This window comes from Mytilus galloprovincialis, chromosome 10 (genome assembly GCF_965363235.1).
Source record: "Mytilus galloprovincialis chromosome 10, xbMytGall1.hap1.1, whole genome shotgun sequence".
Taxonomy (NCBI): Eukaryota; Metazoa; Mollusca; class Bivalvia; order Mytilida; family Mytilidae; genus Mytilus; species Mytilus galloprovincialis.
Genome location: NC_134847.1, coordinates 8,867,654 through 8,887,493, shown reverse-complemented (window position 1 = coordinate 8,887,493; position 19,840 = coordinate 8,867,654). Strand labels below are relative to the sequence as shown.

General features: G+C 31.9%; 1 protein-coding gene across 9 annotated transcripts in view; it reads right to left on the bottom strand.

The window, feature by feature from the left end:
* Positions 1–19,840, bottom strand: part of LOC143049770 (synaptotagmin-1-like) — an 87,637-nt gene that overhangs the window by 56,798 nt on the left and 10,999 nt on the right. For 2 of the 9 annotated variants that reach the window (XM_076223490.1, XM_076223494.1), the window contains exons 4-6: positions 12,404–12,431; positions 7,711–7,797; positions 2,757–2,829 (exon numbers count right to left, since the gene is read on the bottom strand). The gene's annotated coding sequence lies outside the window, so the exon portion shown is untranslated. The other 7 variants (XM_076223489.1, XM_076223499.1, XM_076223495.1 and 4 more) reach the window with 5 other exon arrangements.

Genomic DNA, 19,840 nt, shown 5'->3' with positions numbered 1-19,840 from the left:
GTACTTTTTAGTAATTTAAGTGATATAGTTCCATCTTTTGTTAATATGTGTGAACAAGACAAGTTTAGTTTCATTTTGAAAAGTAATGATATGGACATTAGTACTGTAAGTGTAGCTGGAATAAGCGATATGTATGATTTGAACATTCATTTAAAGCAAACATAATGTTGTTAAGAGCTTTTATAGTACTTATTAAAGCTGATTGTAATAGCTTGGATTAATAATATTGTATGAATAACACCTCCACGCAATGTAAATATAAAATATGTATCTCTTATCATGATCATTGAGAAAATATGTTTGGTTGGTTTTTTGTTTTTTTTTGTTTGTTTGTTTGTTTGTTTGTTTGTTTGTTTATTTTTGTATTTGTATTTTGTAAATGTCCGCTGGTATCATTTCTGTATAGGAATTTACACCAATAAAATTATTTATTTATAACTCCAGAACGGTAAAAGTGATACTGTAACCCTAATTGCTACTTGATCTTTGTTTTGTAGTAATATGTTTGTATATTAGTTTCATAACATTTGTTGAGGCGAACTTAAGCTAATGGACAGAAACGAAAAATTCAGCAATTTTTTTTAATTTGCAAAGGGGCATAACTCTAGAAAAGTTAAATTGACACAACCAAAATTCAAACTTGACCAGAGTTTTGTATCAACTGTTTGTGTATAAGTTCATGACATAATTTAGAGAATGGAAAACAATTTCAGGACATAGGGATTGAAATGCAGACAGACTTAATGCCCCCTCAGCTACAGTAGGAGCATGAAAATCAAATCCTTTTACTGTAAATTTAAAAATTTTGAATGAAGTGATTTTTTGACAAGTGGAGAAAAAAAAATGTGAATCCATTGTTGCAATTTTGGGTTAATGGCGCAGAAAAATAATACTTTAAGAAATTAAAACATTAAAATAAGAATTTTTAATTTTGCAAAAGTTATATAATCTAAAAATTTTGCGAAGAAAAAAGCAAAAATTTATAAAATTATGATAACATTTTGCACTACAAAGCTAGCTTTAAAAGGTGGGCAACATTTGGTCAATTGTACTAAAACTAGCACAATATTCCCATAAAATACCAGTAAATTGTAAATTTCTTACAGAACGGCATCTGATATGAAACAGTCAACAAGATACATTTTTTTTGTTTATCTATTCCCAGAGTGATGGTAACGTTAGTTAAGTTAACACACAATCAATACCAACTATTTATGTCTATTGTTTCCATCAAGTCCAATATCCATATTTTCCATTTGTAAAAAGCTACCAAAGTCAATACACTTTATTGATCTGGTATCTACTTCAAAGAATTAAAGGCCATTATGTTACCATTGCACTATTTACCAGTTTTATTCACATGCTTTGATAAATAGTTCTTCCCAGCAAATAGAAAAAACAGTTCCTTTGAAATAGGCTTAAACAATTTTAAATAATTAATGGTATTATGACAATCTCTTTGATTGGATACATCATTTAACACAAGAAACGTCTTTTAAGGGAGTTTCAAAGTAATTAACTTTTCAACACACTAGTTTATATAGATAGGGGACTAATAAAGGAATCCAAAGTGCAAAAAAAATATAAAGGTCACCGTGCTTCTTTTGGAGATATGTGCCATTGAAATTTTGGCGGGAAAATATTCTCTCTTGACTTTTCATAGCTTTATCATTGACAAGTTGAAGTTCTCAAAAACTGTTAAAAAGTAATTAAAATTTTATAAGACTTTTACAGATGGCATATCATCATACATGTAAAAGATATACAAAAAGAAAACTGGGGGTCACCAGGCAAATTTTTTCAAGACATTCAAACGGATAAACCAGAGGATTCCGAAAATCTGACAAAAAATCTAAAACATGACAAGCCAGTTCATAAATAACAAAGAGGATTGATTGATTGTTGGTGCTTAATGCCACATTCAGTACATTCAGTACATTTGGCTACACCACGACTGCCAGTTTTATTGATAGGGGAAGCTAGTGTATTAAGAAATCATTGCACCTTTTGCAGGAAAACTGGTAATTCTAGACATGAGATACCATTGGTTGGTGTTTCAGGCCACTCTCTCATTAGCTTCCTCAGCCAATAAAAACTGATCGCCACAAAAAAAACAAAATAGTGTTGAAAGTGGGGTTTAACAACAATCAATCAATTCTATATTGATTCTATAACTACCAACTAACTAGACATAAGTAAGATCATAGTCAAACACACCTTAAAGTTGGGTTGAGGGTAGACATATAGGATAATGCTGGATTAAAACTTAGAAAGGAATGCCATACCTTCTTTTTAACTCAGATACATGTTCATATGTCATGTATGCGCAGGTCATGTAGGAATATTGTTCTAATATAACCAAACTGCACTATAGATTCAACAACTTAACGACCATAATGAAGTAAAATATGATACATGTATCAAACTGCTGAATTTTATGTATTCCTCATCCTTAACGTTTGTTGGATGGACAAACCAAAACTTGTCTCTAGATTTTAAGGCAAAAACTGAAATTGTATCAAATTGTGTGGCAGAATATCTTGGAAAATCTAATTTTTATAAGATTCATCCTTAGTCCCTCATTTAAAATTAATAAAAAAAAACCTGACATTGATTTGGTATCAAAAGTAATCAATTCAACTGGCATTGAAAATAATAAATATCCTGATATTGGAAAAAAATTCAATGCTCCATCTTTTAACAACATCTTAAGCAAATAACAATATTAAAATCAATATCTATACACATGTACGTACCCGAGCTATGATAAATCCATATTCTTTCTTGCACCTATAACACCTAATTAAAGTCGACAGGAATCAGGGCCACCTGAAAAATTGACCATATAAGCTTGTATTAACATACATTCCTTATTGCGTACAATCAGAAATCAATGTCAGATCAACCAATCAGCCGGCATCTTTGACAAATTGAAATTACGACAATATTGGGAATAACGGCAAAATCTATGACTGACATTTCAATAAGTAAAGAGCTCTCATTGTTCTACGCAGTTTTTAAGTATAAAACTGCTGCAATTGTATCTTATTTCATAATTTCTAAAACCTTACGTAATTTTATATTTTCAAAGGTCTTAGGTATTATTTTCTGAATTTCTTGCCCTTTATTATTACCATTCGCAATTACTTCAATGTAGTTACTTTGTTGAAATGTTTCATTTTAATGTCAATTTTATACAATATAAAGGTCAGGTTGTCTTATTTTATCATTGTATAACAAAATCAGGACACTGAACTGGAAACAGCTAGAATTGAGTTTTAACAGTTCTACAGATATTTAACGGGCACATTAGAATATAGAATAGGTCTTTGATCATTTGTGACAAGTGTTTTATATGACAAGGACCAATGAGGGAATCAATAAACTACTCTATCTCAGGCTTTGTGTAATGAGATATTCAATATTGCTAATATATATAGCTCTATTTGTAGAAAATACCTAGAAAAACAAGAGTGCACACACTGAAATGTCTCGCCTTCTTTACTAATCATTGATATTATGTTGATAGTCCTAAGTATAAAGCTTTATTACAACTGTCACATAAATGTTACATTAACCAAGATAACTAAACAAAGACCAATGAACCATGAAAATGAGGTCAAGGTCAGATGAACCATGTCAGGCTGGCATGTACAGCTAACAATGCTTCCATAAAACAAATATAGTTGACCTAATACTTATAGTTTAAGAAAAATAGACCAAAACACAAAAACTTAAGACTGAGCAATGAACCGTGAAAATGAGGTCAAGGTCAAATAAAACCTGCGCGACTAATATATAAATCATAAAATATTTCCATACACTAAATATAGTTGACCTATGGCGTATAGTATCAGATAAAAAGACCAAAACTCAAAAAACTTAACTTTGACCACTAAACCATGAAAATGAGGTCAAGGTCAGATGACATCTGTCCGCTAGACATGTTCACCTTACAATTATTCCATACAACAAATATAGTAGACCTATTGCATAAAGTATGAGAAAAACAGACCAAAACACAAAAACTTAACTATAACCACTGAACCATGAAAATGAGGTCAAGGTCAGATGACACCTGCCAGTTGGACATGTACACCTTACAGTCCTTCCATACACCGAATATACTAGCCCTATTGCTTATAGTATCTGAGATATGGACTTGACCACCAAAACTTAACCTTGTTCACTGATCCATGAAATGAGGTCGAGGTCAAGTGAAAACTGTCTGACGGGCATGAGGACCTTGCAAGGTACGCACATACCAAATATAGTTATCCTATTACTTATAATTAGAGAGAATTCAACATTACAAAAAATCTGAACTTTTTTTTCAAGTGGTCACTTAATGTAACCATGAAAATGAGGTCAAGGACATTGGACATGTGACTGACGGAAACTTCGTAACATGAGGCATCTATATAAGAAGTATGAAGCATCCAGGTCTTCCATCTTCTAAAATATAAAGCTTTTAAGAAGTGAGCTAACACCACCGCCGCCGCCGCCGCCGCCGCCGCCGCCGGATCATCATCAGACACTATCCCTATGTCGAGCTTTCTGCAACAAAAGTTGCAGGCTCGACAAAGAAAAAATTTTTAAAGCATTGATATAACCATGTTATTTTATCATAGAGCACATTTCTTCTGAAATAAATTCCTATGATGATGATATCTGGTTGGAACTACTACCTGTTAATTAGACAGAAATAAATCATAGAAGTTTTCCTGTTTATAAACTGTTGACACAGAAAGATGTCTCATCTGTATGTGATTTTGATAGTAAAATAGAAATATGTTAATTAAAGAATCAAAAAAGCAATAATTTCAAATAATTTCTGTGGAAACAAGATTTGTCAATGCTTATACAACTTCATACCAAATATCATTGACTTATCATAAGTGGCTCCCCTTAAACTGACTTTTTTAAACACAAACTTTAACACATAAACTATGCTAAATTTCTTAAGACAATAGACCATGACCAAGAGGGCAGGACCAAAATTACTCTCCATGGAAATGAGATTTGATAATAACTGAGTAAACGACTGCATACCAAATATCATTCATTAATAATTACCATTGAAATCAATGATTAGTAATTCTTCTTAAACTGACCTTAAATCATAATAAAACTTAAACAAAATTTAACTTTTACTTATATATATGTCCTTTAACATGCATGTTTAACATGTGTTACATTACAATATAAATTGCAGTAAAATCTCCATGTAGCTTTGTTGGTGGTGTTCCATTTGGCAACAACTGACAGTTTTTTTTAAGAACAGCTAATTGAATTTTTTGTATTTTATTGATAAATCTGAAACTAACTGAAGTGAATGACTGTAAGGGACGTCATTGGTTGGTAATCTTGGTAATCCTTGTAAGATTCAAGTTCAATAGCTCAGCAAATCTTTAATATGAATTTAAAGGAATATTCAACTTTTACTGCTGTTTTATTACTGCATTATTAATGACTGCCAGAAACACCTTTTCCTCAGTCTTGTATTGTGCAGAACTGCACGTGTCAGAATCTATTTGGAATCGATTGCATGTGTTATATCAATTATTTCCAACGTTGGGAAATGCATTATTTTGTCATGTTTCATTCCTTTATCTAATTCAGTTGGTATTTTCATATCACTTTCATTTAGGGAACATGTAAACAATGTACTTTTAACTACGCTGTAATGACTTCGACAACTTCGAAGGATAAATTTATTTAATAAACTCACTTCAACAAGATGGGTATAAATGTTAGAAATGAAATTTCACCATATAAATTGAAAGTGAGTTGATACGGCTCAAAACCAATAAAGTGAGAATTTGTAAGAATTAAATTTTCCATCGGTCTGTCAGTTAAGCTAAAATTTCATTAAAATCACTTTCAAAAGGAGAAGGAAATTTTCATTTGGAACTTGCGTTATACAGGCAATAACATTATTATTAAATTTAAATGCCATATACAACCTCATAAACATATCATGGAATTTTACAATGATCGATCGCTGACGAAAATTCAAAATAACAACATTTTCATAAATGACATCTTTTGAAAAGAAAATAATGTATAACACATTAATTCAACATAAAATAAAAATAATGTTGAATGCTGTAAGATTTTCATGATTGTTTTTGAGATTCATACATTCTGGTCTGAGTACACAGTTATTGTCCCTTGATTTTCGTTGTTCACGAATATAGTCCCTAGTGTGGACATTGTTTTACTTCATTTTTTTTTTTAAACCCCTTCCAAATTTATTTATTTATGTTTTATGCCTCAAGTAGCAAGAAGGGGGATAAAACTACATTGTAAAAAAAATTGATTCATGAATTATAATGTAAAGTAGTGATTTGGTCCAGTTGAAAAAGGTAAAAAAAATTAGCATTCCGGAAGCTGTCAAAAGATTTCAAGACCCCCTTCACAAAAAATTGTCCATATTTTGAGTTAGAGTCGATGAAGTTTTCTATAATTTTGATATAGTTTGTCCCAAAAGTAGTACAACACACTGAAAAATATCATGGAGAAAGAGGTGGCATTTTTTTATTTCCATTTATTGTCTAAAAGAAATGTGTACTTGGACCTTCTAGTAGGGGGAATTATTTTACAGGTTTTTATGCTTGTTTTTCAAACTCTGCAACTCGTATATTGTAGTATGGTGACCAAAATAACAAGTAACTGTTTAACATGAAGTAAAATTAGTACTGACTGATCCAATTCAGCCTATAAATTTTGTTCTGACTTCACAGTTTGTTCAGTCAAGGGATGTATGTTTTCAATAGGTTTGCCTAAGGGCTATTCCAGAAAAAAATGTATTGGGGTTTTGGAAGGCACATTATATTAATAATACATGGGTGATGGGTATCAGAGCAACTTTTCACACTATAATGCACTATAAGTCTCAATTACAATTGTCTGGGTGGCGGGTGCTGACAAAAAGTGCCTTCCAACCCCCCATACATTTTTTTCTGGAATAGCCCTAAGACATGTTATACATTTTGTTGGTATAAAGCACATAGTTTTTGGTAGGGTTCTAGATGTTGCTCATTATTTGGTTTTCTATGTTTTCTATTGTTTTTGCAATGGCATGGTCAGTTTTCTTTCCTTTTTTCTCTGGAATAATAATGAGTTTTTTTAAATGTCCTGTTCAGGTATCTGTTTAAAGTATACTTTGCCTATTTTTGCCATAAAAGTTGAACATTAAATTTTTTTATTACATTGGTTGCAATATATTACATTGATTTCCCAGTTAAATAAAAACCGATAATTTCACATGTGAAATAAACATGGTTATTTCACTCTCTGACGTCATACAACAATAGGCGTTGTCAAGACGTCGATAACGTCGGATCAAAACAAATTGTCAATGCGTAGGAAAAGTAGGAAAAAGATATAGTTCCTTACATTTTCTACATTAATTTCATAAAAAAAAGCCATTTGCCAATGTAATAAAAAGAATAACTAATCGCCGTATTTGAATATCAAAAATAAGACAACTTGTGACCGAATGCTGCTATGGATTAAACTCGTGCTGCGCACTCGTTTAATCCATGCATCGTTCGGTCACGCATTGTCTTATTTTTGATATTCAAATACGGCGATTAGTTATACTATAAGTGTAAAAAAATATAATATCATTATCTATCTTTTTATACATACTCTTTCAATCCTTTTTGTCAACAGCATTTAAATAATGTAATAATTTTAAATTACCGGACTATCTTTTCTTCTCAATTTAAAACTGTACAAGTGTTACAACTGGTTTTCAACAATTCCTTGTTATTAATCCATTATGTCTAACTACAAAAGAAAACAATCAATGCTTTAAAACATTCTGTATCAAAATAACGCATTGTTTGTTTAAGCTTAAGGCAGTTAAAATGTGTTTGTTAAATATGTTTTTCTTAAACATTAAATTATTGAACATTTTCATACTGTCGGTTTGTAATTCAGATGACAAGATAATAATTAGAAGCAAAAGAAGATGTGGTGAACATAAGAGGGAGACAGCTACCCAACAACATAAAAAATTGTTTAAAGAATTTCAAAAACACTGAAACTTGCCAACAATTGCTGCAATTGTAGCAGTGAACTATAAGTCCTTGTAATCCTATATACAAACAGCAAAAGATCAAAAGACAATTCAACATGTATGTGAACCTCCAGACAGGAGTACACTAATCACTTTTTCAAGGGTCTTCTCCTTCCCTCATGTTGAAGAAAAAAAAATCATGTTTATGAAAAATTTCAGATGCCATTGACTGTCAACTGCACTTTAAATTACCAAATTGTCACATCAAATCATTTAGTAAGTCCTAATCTATATAAATCCAGGGTAACTTAATTACTGCTGATACAAAAAATAAATTATGTGTGATATTAGTAAAGTACAGATGTCTTTTGCTCTTTGAATGTTCTTTTAAAAAAATAAAATATCAAGGCTCTCTGGAGTCCATTATATCTTGCATTCTTCCTATACATTCCTTTTTAATTTTGTATAAACATTTTCTGAATATAAAACAAAATCAAAGAACTTTTTGCATTTCAGCGGTACCCGTAGTTGTCCTGGATTTATTCAGATTAGGTGTGACAAGTACAGTTGACTTGTCTATTGGGTCTTTAGATGTTCATTATTATATAAAATGCCAAAGCTCTATAACATCTAGTAATCTTCCTAAATATTCTTTTTAATTTTGTTTAAGCATTTTGTGTATATAAAAAAAATCAAAAACTTTTGGCATTCAGCAGTATCCTGGATTTATTCAGATTTAAGGTGTGCAATGAAAAGTAAAGTACAGATGTCTTTTGGTCTTTGGATGTTCTGATATAAAATGTCAAGGCTCTTCGGACTCCATTATATCTATTAATCTTCCTACATATTCCTTTATATATACTTTAATTATCTTCATCCCCAGTATCATATTGATTATAAATATAAACTCCTCAAGCCTTTCTTGTCTGCGATGGCAGATATCTTAAAATGCACCTTTTCAATGTTAATTATCCTGTAGAAGTTATAATTTCTAACAAATTATTGATCATTATCTGTGACAGATCTTGCTCCTAGCCAATTTTGATTATAAAATCCAATTCTTTATAGAACATGTCTTAAATGGGAAAATTTCAAAAACTTGACAAATTGGAAAAGTTTATAATAGACATGTTATTGATGAGAAAAAAATCCCATGAAATACGTCAATTTTCACTGATCAATATGCACATTTTTGTTTTAGGGGCCAGATAATCTGAAATATTTCAAATCTAAGTCACCTTATGTACGTATGAGAAATATTTAAATGAAAAGTGTGTAAACAAGAATTTGTCCAAAGTACACGGATGCCCCACTCTCACTATCATTTTCCATGTTCAATGGACCGTGAAATTGGGTAAAAAATCTAATTTGGCATTAAAATTAGGAAGATTATATCATAGGGAACATGTGTACTAAGTTTCAAGTTGATCATGGACTTCAACTTCATCAAAAACTACCTTGACCAAAAACTTTAACCTGAAACTCCCACTTTCATTTTCTATGTTCAGTGGACCATGAAATTGGGGTCAAAAGTCTTATTTGGCTTTAAAATTAGAAAGACCATATCATAAGTAACAAGTGTTCTAACTTTCAAGTTGATTGGACCTTGACCAAAAACTTTAACTTGAAGCAGGACGAACAGACAAATGGACGCACGGACAAACGGACAGACCAGAAAACATAATGCCCCTCTACTATTGTAGGTGAGGCATAAAAATGAAATAAATCAATGTTACATTGATTGATTAATGGTTGTTTTTAGCACTTTCAGCACTATTGCAGGGTTGTTGCAGTCATTTTGTATTTGGTGGAGGAAACTTAGGAGTGCCGAAAGAGAAAATCAGTATTACAATGACAATTCCTGTCTCCTTTACTATCATATAATGAAATAGAAAGCTTATTATCTGACTATGTCATCCAATGAGACAAAAGAATTACAAATTGATCTGAAATAACAAATATTAAAGGAAAGAGATATTATTGATGTTCTTCTTCTTTCAGCAGAATTGGTATTTGGTCAAATCTTTGTCTGATAAATTATCTTTTCGTCTGTAATGTCTTTCCAATACATGTACTTGATATTTAAACTTATAATTAATAAATAGATATTAGAAGATGCAGCATGAGTGCAAATGAGACAATTCTCTATCAAAGTTATGGAAATCTCCATCGAATGCATTTATAGTATATATTATTTATCACAGTTGTGGAAGATGCATATGAATTGGAATTATATAAGAACTCATTAATCATGCATTTTGTCAGTTTCTGAAGCTCTGCATTCATAAGTACACTCGTCACTAAATGAATCGTAGAGACTAGATATTTCAAATCGCTTCCATTCCTAAAGAATTTCAAAGTAGAGACAACACCATTTATTTGTTCAATCATAATAGTAGAATTAATCCTTTTAATTTGACAGCTATCCAATTAACTGTCAGTTTCTGAACTATAAACATAACCAAAAATAGCAGTACATATATTCTTAAGATTACAGGGCAGAGACCTTCGTCCTTTGTTGGAGTTTGTCCGTTGACTCTCTATTCTAGGAGAAGATAATAGGTAGTATGTATATATAGAGTATGCACAATTAATTGGCCGTCTCATTGATTATGACATTCAACCGTCAATGCAAGTTCAAAACACGACAACATCATTATATGAACACCTGCCTTTGTTAGATTTGAAGTATAATTGGATAACAGAAATACATTTACAATGGGGAATATATATCCTAATGTCTCATTCAGTTTTTATCATATAACAGGCTTTTGAGAGGTCAAATATTTATCATTCAGAAAACTATTCAAGTGGTGTGGTTCCTAAATAACTGTCCACTTTAAAATGAAACTATTTTTATTACCCTGGGTGAGGTAAATAGGTGAATTCTATTGCAATATAAAACCAATCTCCAGATAATAGGTGAATTCTTTTGCAAAATAAACCCAATCTCCAGATAATAGGTGAATTCTATTGCAATATAAACCCAATCTCCAGATAATAGGTGAATTCTATTGCAATATAAACCCAATCTCCAGATTTGGGATTTTCTTTCTGCATTGAAGATCCATTGGGTGGCCTTGGGCTGTTTTCTGCTATTTGGTTGGTTTATTATCTCTTTGACACATTCCCTATTTCAATTCTCTATTCTATTATGTTATCTTTTATACGATATGAAGGAATACTGACTTTTCTTGAGCAGCTTAACCCCAGTTTTTGGTGGGGTTTTATTGCTCAGTATTAAGTTTTCTATGTAAGATTTTGTAAATATTTTGTATGTCTTTAAGTAATATTTTTTGTCCATGGTCATGTTCAGCAGTTTTTTGCTGACTTATAAATGCTTTTTTTATTTGTTTCTTAGTATCTTATACTACCTCATTTATAAGTTAAAATCTTCAGATTAGTTGCAAGTTCTTAAGTCCTGTAAGGGTTCAAGGATCATTAAAGATTTTGTATAACGAAACTTATTTACAAAGGGGGATAATTGTAATGTTTTGTTAACTTTTTTTAATTAAGGTAAGGAGATTTTCACTCCATAGGGGGAGATCTGTTCTCATCAATATTTTTGTGAGAAGATCCAGGTATTAAGAGGGAGGATTCCTAATTTCTGAAATCAAGGCTCCCATTTATGTTATGAGGGTGACTCCTATAGAGAATATTGTCTTGTGTGCACCCCCTCCAAACCCCTCCCACCCATCCCTTATTTCTTATATTTTCTCTTTTCAAAGTATTCTAACAACAATGATTGTTTCTTGGATATATATGACTATCTCCTCCAAATAACTTTTTCTCAATTTAGATGTGAAAATATTAAGTTAATATACTATTCAGATATATATATAGGAGCAAAAGTATTTACCTGTTAACATTGAAAACTATCCTTTACAGATGTACACACAGTGATTACCCAATTTCTTATTTTTGTTTATAATCCTCTAGGTATAACAAATTATTTTTCAAACAACAAAAGCTACAGATGATAAATAAACAAGATACGTGGAAAATATTTAGATTTTACCTGAGTTGAAAAACATACACCATGTTTAAAGATTTAAATTCAGTGACCATTAAGTATTTGTTCATCCATAAAGAATTTCCGTCTTTTGTATAAACTTCGTGATAGGCTTTCTATATACCCCAGGTGTAAATAACACCTAGAGCTGTGACGTGGTTCTTTAAATTTCTTCTACGTCATATATCCCTTTATAAGTATTTTTGTTGGTGATAATAAATTTTTGTGTTAAGATCTTTTCAAGTTTACTATTTAAACAATTTAAAGATAATTTTGTATTTATAAATAATTTACTGTATGGAGACCTCCTTTGTAGAGTTCTTGTCCTTTTTTTCCTTTCTTTTGTAATTAAATAAAGTTACCTTTTCTTCATATCACGTAAGGTACTATCTGAAATAGAAAAATTTAATAATGACAATTGAGTATTGACAGTCCCAGTTTTTAACTTTTATGCACCCATATGAAGACATACACTTGGATGAACAAGAGCTTTGATGTCAGAAAATTATCCTTATATTATCATACCATAGTGATATTTTTACACAATGTAATTGTAGAAACTTTAGACAGAAAAAAAAAGAAAAATATGTTTATCTGAACCACAAAAGTTTGTCCTTGAATAGCTGTCTTATTGTTTCTCTTAGGAAAATTACCGGTACAAGAAACAAAAAAATTCTAAAAAATTTTAACAATTAGGGGTTTAAAGGGCTTTTTCTATTAAAAAAATTGTTATTCTCAGCATTTGAATGCTTTGAATCTTAAAATCTTCTAAATTATTTCTCTTTTCTCATCTCAAATGATGCCAATCCAACTTCATTAATTATGCGTACAAGATTTTCAGTTTAAAAATATATATATTAAAAAGAAAAATAACTAGATATCATTGAGATGGGAGCCATCTCTGTGGGCCCCGCTGTGAATAATGTGCATTAAAAAATTGTATCTTTACCATAGGACATGGGTTTGTCAACTGAAATCAAAGTTTTTGACCTTGACCTTTGACCTAGGAAGTTGTAAATAAATTATGACACACCCTTTGGTGTTGGTTTATAAACATGTCAAGTATAAACTTTGAAATGATAACGGTTCTCAAGATATAGAGCGGACACGATCTTTACCATAGGACATGGGGTTGTCAACTGAAACCAAAGTTTTTGACCTTGACCTTTGACCTAGGAAGTTGCACATAAATTATGACACACCCTTTGGTGTTGGTTTATATACATGTCAAGTATAAACTTTGAAATGATAACGGTTCTCAAGATATAGAGCGGACACAATCTTTACCATAGGACATGGGGTTGTCAACTGAAACCAAAGTTTTTGACCTTGAACTTTGCCCTAGGCAGTCGTTCATAAATTATGACACACCCTTTGGTGTTGGTTCATATACATGTCAAGTATAAACTTTGAAATCATAACGGTTCTCAAGATATAGAGCGGACACGATCTTCACCACAGGACACAGGGTTGTCAACTGAAATTAAAGTTTTTGACCTTGACCTTTGACCTAGGAAGTTTTACATACATCATGACACACCCTCTGGTGTTGGTTAAAATGGATGTCAAGTTTAAACTTTGAAATCATAACGGTTCTCAAGATATAGAGCGGACACGATCTTCACCACAGGACACAGGGTTGTCAACTGAAACCAAAGTTTTTGACCTTGACCTTTGACCTAGGAAGTTTTACATACATCATGACACACCCTCTGGTGTTGGTTAAAATGGATGTCAAGTATAAACTTTGAAATCATAACGGTTTTTAAGATATAGAGCGGACACAAAGTTAAAGTGTTACGGACGGACGGACAGACGGACGGACAGACGGACGGACAGACTGATCACTATAGGGCGACCCGCCTTAGTCGGCGGGGCCCTAATAAACAATATTTAACTAAACAGTGCTTATCTTAGGTAATCTCAAACTTGAGGCACATATAACAATTCATATGTATTTTTGTTGCCAAAATAACCACCATAAAAGAAAATATTTAACAATTTTTATTGTTGAAAATGTCTATTATTTTCTTTTAAATTTCACATACAATGGAATCTATATAAAACAAATCACATAAGTAATCCTAAGTATAGACCTATATCTTCACTTGAAAAATAAAATAAATTGTGAGACAATCATATCTCAATTGTGTTTTAAATTACCTATCAATACATACTGTATGAAAAAAGAACCTATATTTTCACCTGTTTTATAGCTGACTATGCGGTATGGGCTTTGTTGAAGGCCATGCGGTGACCTATAGTTGTTAATGTCTGTTTCATTTTGGTCTTTTGTGGATAGTTGTTTCATTGGCAATCATACCACATCTTCTTTTTTTATATTAGATGTATATAATGTATGCGAGTTGTTTTTGTCCCCTACCAATCTTTTGGATAAGACAATTGAAACTTATTTTTACAGTTCGTAATTATGTTGTGCTGTCACAACACTGAGTTCAAGGTTAAAGGAAGGTAAACATGTTTAACCCTTCCACATTCTTAACGTGTCTGTCCCAAGTCAGGAGCCTGTACTGTCCATTGGTAATTGTGTTTGGTTGATGTCTTTAACATAAAATTGTTAATCGGTAAATTGTTTTATTACAAACAAGAGGCTCTCAAGAGCCTGAATCGCTCACCTTAATTCTTTTGGTTAAATCTCTCATCAATGATTATTTTGGCTTTTCAATTTATTTAAATGTTTTTTGGATCGTCCTATTTTCTTCAAAAGCCAAAAAAAATAATCATTTTCTCCTATGTTCTATTTTAGCCATAGGAGCTATGTTTCTTGACATACAAGGAAATAAAATATAAAATTTATACTAGATACTCTGAAACTCATTTAGCCTAAGTTTGGCTGAAATTGATACAGCAGTTTCAAAGGAGAAGATTTTTTAAAGTAAGTCAACATGATGAACAAATTGTGAAAAAAGTCTTTAAAGGGCAATAACTCCTTAAGTGGTCAATTGACAATTTTGGTCAATTTGACTTAATTGAAGATCTTACTTTGCTGAACATTATTGCTGTTTACAGTTTATTTCTATCTATAATTATATTCAAGATAATAAACAAAAACAGCAAAATTTCCTTAAAATTATCAATTCAGGGGCAGCAACCCAACAACAGGTTGTCTGATTCATCTGAAAATTTCAGGGCAGATAGATCTTGACCTGATAAACAATATTACCCACGTCAGATTTGCTCTAAATGCTTTGGTTTTTGAGTTATAAGCCAAAAACTGCATTTGACCCCTATGTTCTATTTTTAGCAATGGCCACCATGTTTGTTGATAGATGATAACTTTGGATACAATTTACAAACTACATACCCTAAGGAACATTCAGTTAAAGTTTGGAAGTATTTGGCCCAGTAGTTTCAGAGGAGAAGATTTTTGTAAAAGATTACTAAGATTTACGAAAAATGGTTAAAAATTGACTATAAAGGGCAATAACTCCTAAAGGGGTCAACTGACCATTTCAGTCATGTTGACTTATTTGTAAATCTTACTTTGCTGAACATTATTGCTGTTTACAGTTTATCTCTATCTATAATAATATTCAAGATAATAACCAAAAACAGCAAAATTTCCTTAAAATTACCAATTCAGGGGCAGCAACCCAACAACAGGTTGTCTGATTCATCTGAAAATTTCAGGGCAGATAGATCTTGACCTGATAAACAATATTACCCCATGTCAGATTTGCTCTAAATGCTTTGGTTTTTGAGTTATAAGCCAAAAACTGCATTTGACCCCCCCTATGTTCTATTTTTAGCAATGGCGACCATGTTTGTTGATAGATCATAACTTCGGATATAATTTACAAACTACATACCCTAAGGAACATTCAGTAAAAGTTTGGAAGTATTTGGTCCAGTAGTTTCAGAGGAGAAGATTTTTGTAAAAGATTACTAAGATTTACGAAAAATGGTTAAAAATTGACTATAAAGGGCAATAACTCCTAAAGGGGTCAACTGACCATTTCAGTCATGTTGACTTATTTGTAAATCTTACTTTGCTGAACATTATTGCTGTTTACAGTTTATCTCTATCTATAATAATATTCAAGATAATAACCAAAAACAGCAAAATTTCTTTAAAATTACCAATTCAGGGGCAGTAACCCAACAACAGGTTGTCTGATTCATCTGAAAATTTCAGGGCAGAAAGATCTTGACCTGATAAACAATATTACCCCATGTCAGATTTGCTTTAAATGCTTTGGTTTTTGAGTTATAAGCCAAAAACTGCATTTGACCCCTATGTTCTATTTTTAGCAATGGCGACCATGTTTGTTGATAGATCACAACTTCGGATACAATTTACAAACTAAATACCCTAAGGAACATTAATTTACAGTTTGGAAGTATTTGGCCCAGTAGTTGCAGAGGAGAAGATTTTTGTAAAAGATTACTAAGATTTACGAAAAATGGTTAAAAATTGACTTTAAAGGGCAATAACTCCTAAAGGGGTCAACTGACCATTTCCGTCATGGGGGGACTTATTTGTAAATCTTACTTTGCTGAACATTATTCCTGTTTACAGTTTATCTCTATCTATAATAATATTCAAGATAATAACCAAAAACAGCAAAATTTCCTTAAAATTACCAATTCAGGGGCAGCAACCCAACAACAGGTTGTCTGATTCATCTGAAAATTTCAGGGCAGATAGATCTTGACCTGATAAACAATATTACCCCATGTCAGATTTGCTCTAAATGCTTTGGTTTTTGAGTTATAAGCCAAAAACTGCATTTGACCCCTATGTTCTATTTTTAGCAATGGCGACCATGTTTGTTGATAGATCATAACTTCGGATACAATTTACAAACTAAATACCCTAAGGAACATTCAATTAAAGTTTGGAAGTATTTGGTCCAGTAGTTTCAGAGGAGAAGATTTTTGTAAAAGATTACTAAGATTTACGAAAAATGGTTAAAAATTGACTATAAAGGGCAATAACTCCTAAAGGGGTCAACTGACCATTTCAGTCATGTTGACTTATTTGTAAATCTTACTTTGCTGAACATTATTGCTGTTTACAGTTTATCTCTATCTATAATAATATTCAAGATAATAACCAAAAACAGCAAAATTTCCTTAAAATTACCAATTCAGGGGCAGCAACCCAACAACAGGTTGTCTGATTCATCTGAAAATTTCAGGGCAGATAGATCTTGACCTGATAAACAATATTACCCCATGTCAGATTTGCTCTAAATGCTTTGGTTTTTGAGTTATAAGCCAAAAACTGCATTTGACCCCTATGTTCTATTTTTAGCAATGGCGACCATGTTTGTTGATAGATCACAACTTCGGATACAATTTACAAACTAAATACCCTAAGGAACATTAATTTACAGTTTGGAAGTATTTGGCCCAGTAGTTTCAGAGGAGAAGATTTTTGTAAAAGATTACTAAGATTTACGAAAAATGGTTAAAAATTGACTATAAAGGGCAATAACTCCTAAAGGGGTCAACTGACCATTTCCGTCATGTTGACTTATTTGTAAATCTTACTTTGCTGAACATTATTCCTGTTTACAGTTTATCTCTATCTATAATAATATTCAAGATAATAACCAAAAACAGCAAAATTTCCTTAAAATTACCAATTCAGGGGCAGCAACCCAACAACAGGTTGTCTGATTCATCTGAAAATTTCAGGGCAGATAGATCTTGACCTGATAAACAATATTACCCCATGTCAGATTTGCTCTAAATGCTTTGGTTTTTGAGTTATAAGCCAAAAACTGCATTTGACCCCCCCTATGTTCTATTTTTAGCAATGGCGACCATGTTTGTTGATAGATGATAACTTCGGATACAATTTACAAACTACATACCCTAAGGAACATTCAGTAAAAGTTTGGAAGTATTTGGCCCAGTAGTTTCAGAGGAAAACATTTTTGTAAAAGATTACTAAGATTTACGAAAAATGGTTAAAAATTGACTATAAAGGGCAATAACTCCTAAAGGGGTCAACTGACCATTTCAGTCATGTTGACTTATTTGTAAATCTTACTTTGCTGAACATTATTGCTGTTTACAGTTTATCTCTATCTATAATAATATTCAAGATAATAACCAAAAACAGCAAAATTTCTTTAAAATTACCAATTCAGGGGCAGTAACCCAACAACAGGTTGTCTGATTCATCTGAAAATTTCAGGGCAGATAGATCTTGACCTGATAAACAATATTACCCCATGTCAGATTTGCTTTAAATGCTTTGGTTTTTGAGTTATAAGCCAAAAACTGCATTTGACCCCTATGTTCTATTTTTAGCAATGGCGACCATGTTTGTTGATAGATCACAACTTCGGATACAATTTACAAACTAAATACCCTAAGGAACATTAATTTACAGTTTGGAAGTATTTGGCCCAGTAGTTTCAGAGGAGAAGATTTTTGTAAAAGATTACTAAGATTTACGAAAAATGGTTAAAAATTGACTTTAAAGGGCAATAACTCCTAAAGGGGTCAACTGACCATTTCCGTCATGGGGGACTTATTTGTAAATCTTACTTTGCTGAACATTATTCCTGTTTACAGTTTATCTCTATCTATAATAATATTCAAGATAATAACCAAAAACAGCAAAAATTCCTTAAAATTACCAATTCAGGGGCAGCAACCCAACAACAGGTTGTCTGATTCATCTGAAAATTTCAGGGCAGATAGATCTTGACCTGATAAACAATATTACCCCATGTCAGATTTGCTCTAAATGCTTTGGTTTTTGAGTTATAAGCCAAAAACTGCATTTGACCCCTATGTTCTATTTTTAGCAATGGCGACCATGTTTGTTGATAGATCATAACTTCGGATACAATTTACAAACTAAATACCCTAAGGAACATTCAATTAAAGTTTGGAAGTATTTGGTCCAGTAGTTTCAGAGGAGAAGATTTTTGTAAAAGATTACTAAGATTTACGAAAAATGGCTAAAAATTGACTATAAAGGGCAAAAACTCCTAAAGGGGTCAACTGACCATTTCCGTCCTGTTGACTTATTTGTAAATCTTACTTTGCTGAACATTATTCCTGTTTACAGTTTATCTCTATCTATAATAATATTCAAGATAATAACCAAAAACAGCAAAATTTCCTTAAAATTACCAATTCAGGGGCAGCAACCCAACAACGGGTTGTCTGATTCATCTGAAAATTTCAGGGCAGATAGATCTTGACCTGATAAACAATATTACCCCATGTCAGATTTGCTCTAAATGCTTTGGTTTTTGAGTTATAAGCCAAAAACTGCATTTGACCCCTATGTTCTATTTTTAGCAATGGCGACCATGTTTGTTGATAGATCAAAACTTCGGATACAATTTATAAATTAGATACCCTAAGGAACATTCAGTTAAAGTTAGAAAGTATTTGGCCCAGTAGTTTCAGAGGAGAAGATTCTTGAAATAGTTTACGACGACAGACGACGTCAGACGACGACGAACGACAGACGACGGGACAGGTGAGCTAAAAAGGCCATTAGTTTTCTCGTTTGAATTGTTTCACATTTTTCATGTGTGGGTTTTAACTGACGATACCTTATGGGTTTTACTCATTGTTGAAGGCTGTATGCTTACTTTTATTTGCCCACATCCACTTCATTTGAGCTCTGGTGAATGGTTATCTCCTAGGTAATCCACAACTCCTTATTTTCTGTATTCAACAAATTGTAAGATAATTATATACAGAAATTTCTTTTGAGACAGTTTAAATCATTTTTACACTTTGATGACTTGATTGTGCATGGTTCTTCATAGTTTCATAGTTCATGAACGAAAACTCAGCCG